General features: G+C 44.0%; 1 long non-coding RNA gene across 2 annotated transcripts; it reads right to left on the reverse strand.

Annotated features, from left to right (window-relative positions):
• Nucleotides 1-3,782: 3,782 nt before the first annotated feature.
• On the reverse strand, nt 3,783-7,063 carry LOC123061016 (uncharacterized). Of its 2 annotated transcripts, XR_006428431.1 has the most exons (5): nt 6,503-7,063; nt 6,160-6,314; nt 4,978-5,093; nt 4,448-4,505; nt 3,783-4,340 (listed from the first exon to the last, which is right to left on the reverse strand). It is a non-coding gene; the product is annotated as an uncharacterized lncRNA (long non-coding RNA). The 2 variants fall into 2 exon arrangements; XR_006428430.1 differs by having other exon boundaries at nt 4,978-6,314.
• Between the last annotated feature and the right edge of the window lie 261 nt (nt 7,064-7,324).

The raw sequence follows: 7,324 nt of genomic DNA on the forward strand, positions 1-7,324 counted from the left end.
CGTTGTTTCGAGCTAGCCATGGATTGATGCTTGTTGGTGGAAGGGGGAGTATAAACTTTACCATTCTGATTGGGAACCGCCTATAATGTGTGTAGCATGGAAGATATCGCCATCTCTTGGTTGTTATGTTGACAATGAAAGTATACCGCTCAAAATATTATTCAGCTCTGTTTAAAAACCGAGCTCTGGCACCTCTACAAATCTCTGCTTCCCTCTGCGAAGGGCCTATCTATTTACTTTTATGCTGAGTCATCATCCTCTTATTAAAAAGCACCAGTTGGAGAGCACCGCTGTCATTTGCATTCATTATTGTTAGTTTACATTGAGTATGACTTGACTGGATCTCTTTTACCATGAATTACGATGTCTAGTCAGTCCTTGGTCTTTAAAGGTGCTCTCCATTTATGTTTTGCGGTCTCAGAAAGGGCTAGCGAGATACCACCTTGTTATATCATATTATGATTGTTTTGGGAAAGTGTTGTCATTCGAGATTTATTATTATTGCTCGTTAGTTGATTATGCTATTGATATGAGTAAACTTGAGTCCTAAGCGTTATTGCGAATGTGGTTAGTTATAATCTTTGATGAAAACTTGAATGCTGGCTTTACATATTTACAACAACAAGAGCAAACAGAGTTTGTAAAAGTTTTTCTTTATCACTTTCAGTTTGTCAACTAAATTACTTGAGGACAAGCAAAGGTTTAAGCTTGGGGGAGTTGATACGTCTCCAACGTATCTACTTTTCCAAACACTTTTGCCCTTGTTTTGGACTCTAACTTGCATGATTTGAATGGAACTAACCCGGACTGACGTTGTTTTCAGCAGAATTACCATGGCGTTATTTATGTGCAGAAACAAACGTTCTCGGAATGACCTGAAACTTCACGGGGCAACTTTTTGGAAAATATAAAAAATACCTGCAAAAGATGAAGGCCAGGGGGCCCACCACCTCTCCACGAGGGTGAGGGCGCGCCCCTACCTCGTGGGCCCCCTGGTGCCTCTCTGACTCCAACTCTAACTCTATATATTGTGTTTCGGGGAGAAAAAATCAGAGAGAAGAATTCATCGCATTTTACGATACGGAGCCGCCGCCAAGCCCTAAAACCTCTCGGGAGGGCTGATCTGGTGTCCATTCGGGGCTCCGAAGAGGGGAATTCGTCGCCATCATCATCATCAACCATCCTCCATCACCAATTTCATGATGCTCACCGCCGTGCGTGAGTAATTCCATCGTAGGCTTGCTGGACGGTGATGGGTTGGATGAGATCTATCATCTAATCGAGTTAGTTTTGTTAGTGTTTGATCCCTAGTATCCACTATGTTCTGAGATTGATGTTGCTATGACTTTGCTATGCTTAATGCTTGTCACTAGGGCCCGAGTGCCATGATTTCAGATCTGAACATATTATATTTTCATCAATATATCAGTGTTCTTGATCCTATCTTGCAAGTCTATAGTCACCTATTATGTGTTACTAGCACAAATGCCCGTGCGTTGCTACGGGTTGAACTTTGTTATTTGACTCTGTTGTTGCCTGTATCTCCCAGGACGGCTAGTGCCTTCACGGTCACACCTGATGCCCTTAACTCCCATGGCAACTACCGACCGGCACCTCCGACATGGCTACAATTGGTGTGGGTAGCCAACGTGGCTACTATTGTCCGGCGATGACCCCTTCCTTCACGTATATAGTTGCCTAGTTGGCTCGGGTTGCAGCGTACCAGACGTCCGCAGTCGTCATCCTAAAAAGTGACACAAACCTGTCAAGCTTCAACTTTTTGTTTAATCTAGCACAAGAATTAAAAAGTGACCAATTAAATTATATGTTTATTTATACTAAATCAGAATCACTAATTAATAGCCTAATACACACAAGGGGAACCATTTTTAGCGGTTTGCAATCCAGGCCCGCTTTTGTATTAGAGCCAACAACAAAACTTTACATTACAAATGGTAGATATCAACAGCCACAATTCCAACTTGGAGTTCAACTCGGTGACTGATGTGATACTTCCCATGCCAAATACAGTCACCAGCTTTGTCAGAATTGTTGCACGCTCTCCAGGAAGAATTTTTGGACACCCCTCGAAAGCTATAGAAAGTCATCAGATTAATGTGTAACTGCACACATCAATGGAACTGACCTCATGCCGAACTTGTCGAGATTTCCAGTGTGCTCATAAGTCCCATTTGACAATAGATTGGTTAAATCAGTAAGAACTTCAGGTCATCTCAAAGAAAAAGTACATAGTTTGGCTCAAGATGGAAGCATTAGCACTATGTATCGATGCCCAACTTAGGTGATTGTGGTGTCACCAGAACATGTCATGTCTCGATCGATTGAACATACCGACTGAACAGAAGGCTGCCGAATTCTGGAGCCACAAGGACGGGGACAGAGAACCCCGACTCAGAAGTGATGGATCCATGTAGGCGCAGTGATTTTGGAGCTCAGCTTTGCTTAAACAGAACAATTTTGCAGCTCTGAACATCGGGTGGAAGTGGCAACAACTCGACGGGAAAATCGCAGATAGTCAGCATGCATTCGCGGCGGGGCGATGCGTCCGTGAGAGAGTAAGCAACCTGCCCAGGCTGATGACCAGTAGCCGTAGATCCATTGTAGATAGAATAGGTGGCGCAGGAGCACATGTTGGGGTAGTGGAGGAGCACCCGGGTTGCAAAGAGGAGTTGGGTTAGCGACCGGAGAAGCTCAGCTTCTTCACGGAGGAGCAGCCTTGCCGTCAGGTGGCAAGGAATCGAGGTAGGCATGAGCCCCCTCCTGCACCGAGATTGAGATCCCAAGCACGCCGTCCTGACCCCCGGCCGCCCCCCGCCTGCACTGAGATCGAGGTCCCCAGCATGCCCTGGCCAGATCGAGGGAATTTATATGTGGGAATGGTGTGGATTCAACTTGATAATCGACGAGCAAGGGCGGGGCATAGAGCGTGGCGGCCTGGCCAGAGCCTCCGTGTCCGTGTCGCTGTTACACTGGCTGGATCCGATGGCCGCTGATTCTGACGCTGCCCCACCTCCCGCGTGTCCTCCTCCTCTCGGGCGTTGCCCGTGGCAGCGAGGAGCCTGTTGAGCAGCCCTTTGTGGTTGGCGGCGCACGCTCGAGCCGGCCCGTGCGGATCCGGAGCGCGACGGCCTAGGCCTCACCGTCAGCAAACCGCGCGCGGAGGACTCGCGCGTGAAGGTGGGCACGGAGGAGGGGAGGCAGGCCAGGGTGGGGGGAGGACAGTGCGGCGGAGGATCCGGGCCGACGGTGCGGAGGCGGCGAATCCAGGTCAGGGTGTGAGGCACGGGCGCTCGACTCGGGGTCTTTTTTTCAAATGTGTCCACGGGTGGAGCAGAATTACAAAGCGTTTTTTCCACTTTTTACTGGATTGCAGGTTAATTACTTAAGACCATAGGGGGCTTTCTGCAAAAAGAACGCGACGGTGAACCCGACAGACTCACCCCGTGCTTTATTATTATTATAGCACAAATGCCCGTGCGTTGCAACGGGTACATAAGAAAAATGCTTAGAAACCTGAAAAACAATTCACCACTTAAACAACTTTGCAAGTAGCAAAACAATATTTAACATAATCAAAAGTACCAAGGACCATATTCTTGAAACAAAGAGATAAAATCTGGTGATGCTTAAAGAAAGAAAGAAACTCCGTTAATTGCGTGAGGTTAGAAGCAAAATGATGTGCCTTGTGTTCTTGTTTCAGCTGACATCAGAACAGGAAGCAAAAACAATAGAAATAAAAAACTTAGTAATCAAAAGAGATGTAAAGTGTCCAGCAAAAATATCAAATAGTGAGACCAAGAGTAATTGGGTACCAGTCCCACCTTAAGCTAAATGTTTGCTAATCTGAATATTTCTATCTCTACACAACAATGATATAAACTGATAAAAAACTATCTTCTGGCTCCATCTCAGTGATATGCAAAGATACACGTGATAGACTATTTCTAGGGGCTTAATGCTGGTCTAAAGATTGGCGTTTTTGTTTGACGTGCTTCCTGGTCAAGGTCGGACTGGGAGAAGGTCGGGCACACACACTTTCTTGTTTTTGCTGAGAATGTACATGCGCTTTTATATGACAATAAGTTCAATGAACATCTATTAGAAAAAGTTTGAAAATGGATTATATCACACGCTAGAGGTAAAGACTGACATAGAACAACACATGTCAACAGCACCGACATGAAAGTAGGTCTAGGCATGTGCGCAAAGCTGCTCAAGCTGCTCCTCGAATGCAAATCCACTCTCCAGTGAAGTCATAGATGTTTCTACATAAGCCTTTACTGAATTGACGAAGCCTGTCCGAAATTCCTCTGCACATACTACGGCTCCAATGTTTCAATATCAAGTTAAGTAGTTAACAGTATAGCAGTGATAAATCATAAAATTCACAGCAAGCTAAACATAAGTCGCTTCTAAAACCACATACCAAGAAGGATATCTGGTCCCTTCTGGCAATTTCATAGGTTGTTTAATTTGTGAGCGCTCTGCACAAAATAGAAACGGGAATTTTAGTCAAAGATGCATTATAGACAAAATGCAGTTGCTCCTTTTGGGCAGGAGCTGCATGAAGATGATGCTTAATGGCCTAAAATTGCTCAAATCACAGCCATGCGTCGGATGCCCAGACATGTCTAGGGCTTTGCTTTGGATTTTTGCCCTCTGGTCCTCTAAGTATAAATAAACAAGGTAGTACTGAGGCTGAGAGTTACAAAAGAATATACTTCAAAAAGATTTATATGTTCAACCATTGGCCCTGTTGCCATGAATTTTCTAGACAGTAATAATGTTCCGCAAAAATTCAAATCCATCACTTTCTCCTCTCTTTTTCCCACATGGAAATGCAAGCATCAGTTCTCAACTTAACAATTCAAGAAAATTAAAATAAAAAATGGTACGCAACATTTGACATCACCTCTGAATAATTATAAGACCTTGTCAAAGGACCAGAAAACTTACATGTGAAGCATCATCAACAAGGCGACGCTGGTTCATGAAGACTAATTCTGGTGTTCTTCAGCATATACTTATCTGAATTCAAACTTTATGGCGTCATAATACTCTTTGCTTTTTTCCTGACAGTGACAAGGGTTAGATCTCTTAAGAGGGTGAGGCCCATCAGTAAACAGAGGGAATGACACTTCCCCAGCATACAAATACTATTGCATCCTTTAGCAATCAGTATACACAGGAAACCCAATATTACTTTTGCATCCTTCCAGAAAACTAAATACAATACTATTCTCAGGCTGCTTGTTAGTTCTCATACTTACAGGCATATATAAATTGATAGAATTAGTTTTTTTAACTTGATAGAATTAGATGTAAGAAGCAAGGTGGGACTATTTAATATGTTAACAAACTTGTTTTATAAGCATGAGTAGATTCTGCACAACTTTGCCCAAAAGTATCAGCGTCGCAGCAAGGCCCAATAACAGCACGAATCAAACTTGATTGTTCTTTGGTTGGGTTCCAAATCTGGGTAGCTTATGTGTAATGGTATGATTGCAAGGACATAGTAGTTGTAATGGATTGTGAAATGAAAAATGGGCAGAACAATCTGATTATTTATCAACCATGTTCCTACTTTCTTTATAGCAGCAAGAGGTACTGCTGAATATAAAGAAAAAATGCCTTCATCATAAATAGATACATCTCAGTTTTGATGTAAATAATTTACTTGCTAGTCTGCTAGTATATATATATATATATCTACATGAGGGAGATGGCAGAAAAGTACAACTGCAGAAATTCTAGAAATAGCTAGCTAGGCAAAAACTTGATAAACTATTGCTGCCAAATTAATTCCAACGAATACCTTTCATCACTTTTCTACACCATACTATAGGTCACATCCATGTGATACAGAAAGGCTTATCTAAATTGACAAAGAGGTCGCACTCACACCAATTTGAACAAAAATAAACAGTGCAAAAGAACACCAAATGAGTAATTCTGTTAGAGGAAGCACAGGTGGTCCTCTTAGTTCAGATGAAACTAAATTTAGGTTAATAGCAGTTAGGTAGTTTGTCGAACCCAAGAAGCTCGATGACCTTTGTGACAATTCACGGCTTCATCATGTCCATCTGCATCTTTGACATGTTCATCTAAACACAATAAAAGAAGCAAAATAGAGTTTACCTTGGACCTGCATCAGATAACCGCTCGACACTCTTCACCTCCCATTGAACATGAACCAAAAAAACTTGGTGGTCAAGCTTGGGGGTAAACTTCCATATCTAGAGCATCTCAGCATGCTTGTTTGAGTATTGGGTATCCCGATCAGCCAACATCCCCTGCAAAAACCATGGCAAATCAAACTACCTCTCAAAGATCTGAAGAACAAGAAAAATTAATAGATACTCTGAAATCAAATGGCACATTTGGTTAGCGTTCTAGAAATCAAAGATCAAATTATATATAGAGCCTGTGGCCAAACATTAGATGATACTTTGAATATGAGCATAGAATATGGCAATCCAACCTGAGAGGGTTGTGGTGTTCATATCCATTCGCTCTCACTTGAGCTGTTCATGATTTGTCCTTCCTCATCTCAGTTGCACTCCAATCCAAATCTGCAAGCATCCAAATCCATGGAAGAGAAGGGGATGGAGGTGTCGGGGAGCCAGTACTTAAGATCCAAATCGGAGACGTCAGCCTCGAGGCGGAGGAGGCTGGGGGTGAGGAGTTGGGGCGGGTGAGGAGGGGAAGAACAGGAAAACGACGGTGCCGCTGGACGGTAGCTGGAGAGGAAGACCGGCCGCGCGTGGTGGCATGAACACGCCATCGAATCCTATCCAAATCGGAGACGTCCGCCTGGACGAAAAGGAGGCAAGGGTGAGGAGTTGGGCGGGTGAGGAAGGGAGGAACAGGGCAACAGCGGCGCTGCTAGAGGGTAGCTGGAGAGGTAGACGAGCCGCGTGTGGAGGCGGGATTCATGGCGGCGGTGCTGTGCCGTCCCGTCCCCAGGAAGAAGACCCCGTGATGTTGTGCGTACGTAGAGGAGAGAACAGGCCGCCGTGCTATTTTTCCGCCTGACGGCCAAGCCGAGTCCTAAGCCCAATACACGAAACGTTTTTCTTCTGTTTACCACTTAAAACTGTAGCACGGGTTAATTAACAAAAATTACAGGGACTTTTTTATAAAAACGACGCGACGGTGAACCCGAAAAATCAATCCGTGCTTTATTATTAGGGAGAGATGATCTGTTAACCCCGAAGTGACAATAATCGGGATACTTACCGGTGATGACCGTAGTTTGAGGAGTTCATGTATTCACTATGTGTTAATGCTTTGTTCCGGTACT

The sequence above is a fragment of the Triticum aestivum genome, chromosome 3A (genome assembly GCF_018294505.1).
Source record: "Triticum aestivum cultivar Chinese Spring chromosome 3A, IWGSC CS RefSeq v2.1, whole genome shotgun sequence".
NCBI classification, from domain to species: domain Eukaryota; kingdom Viridiplantae; phylum Streptophyta; class Magnoliopsida; order Poales; family Poaceae; genus Triticum; species Triticum aestivum.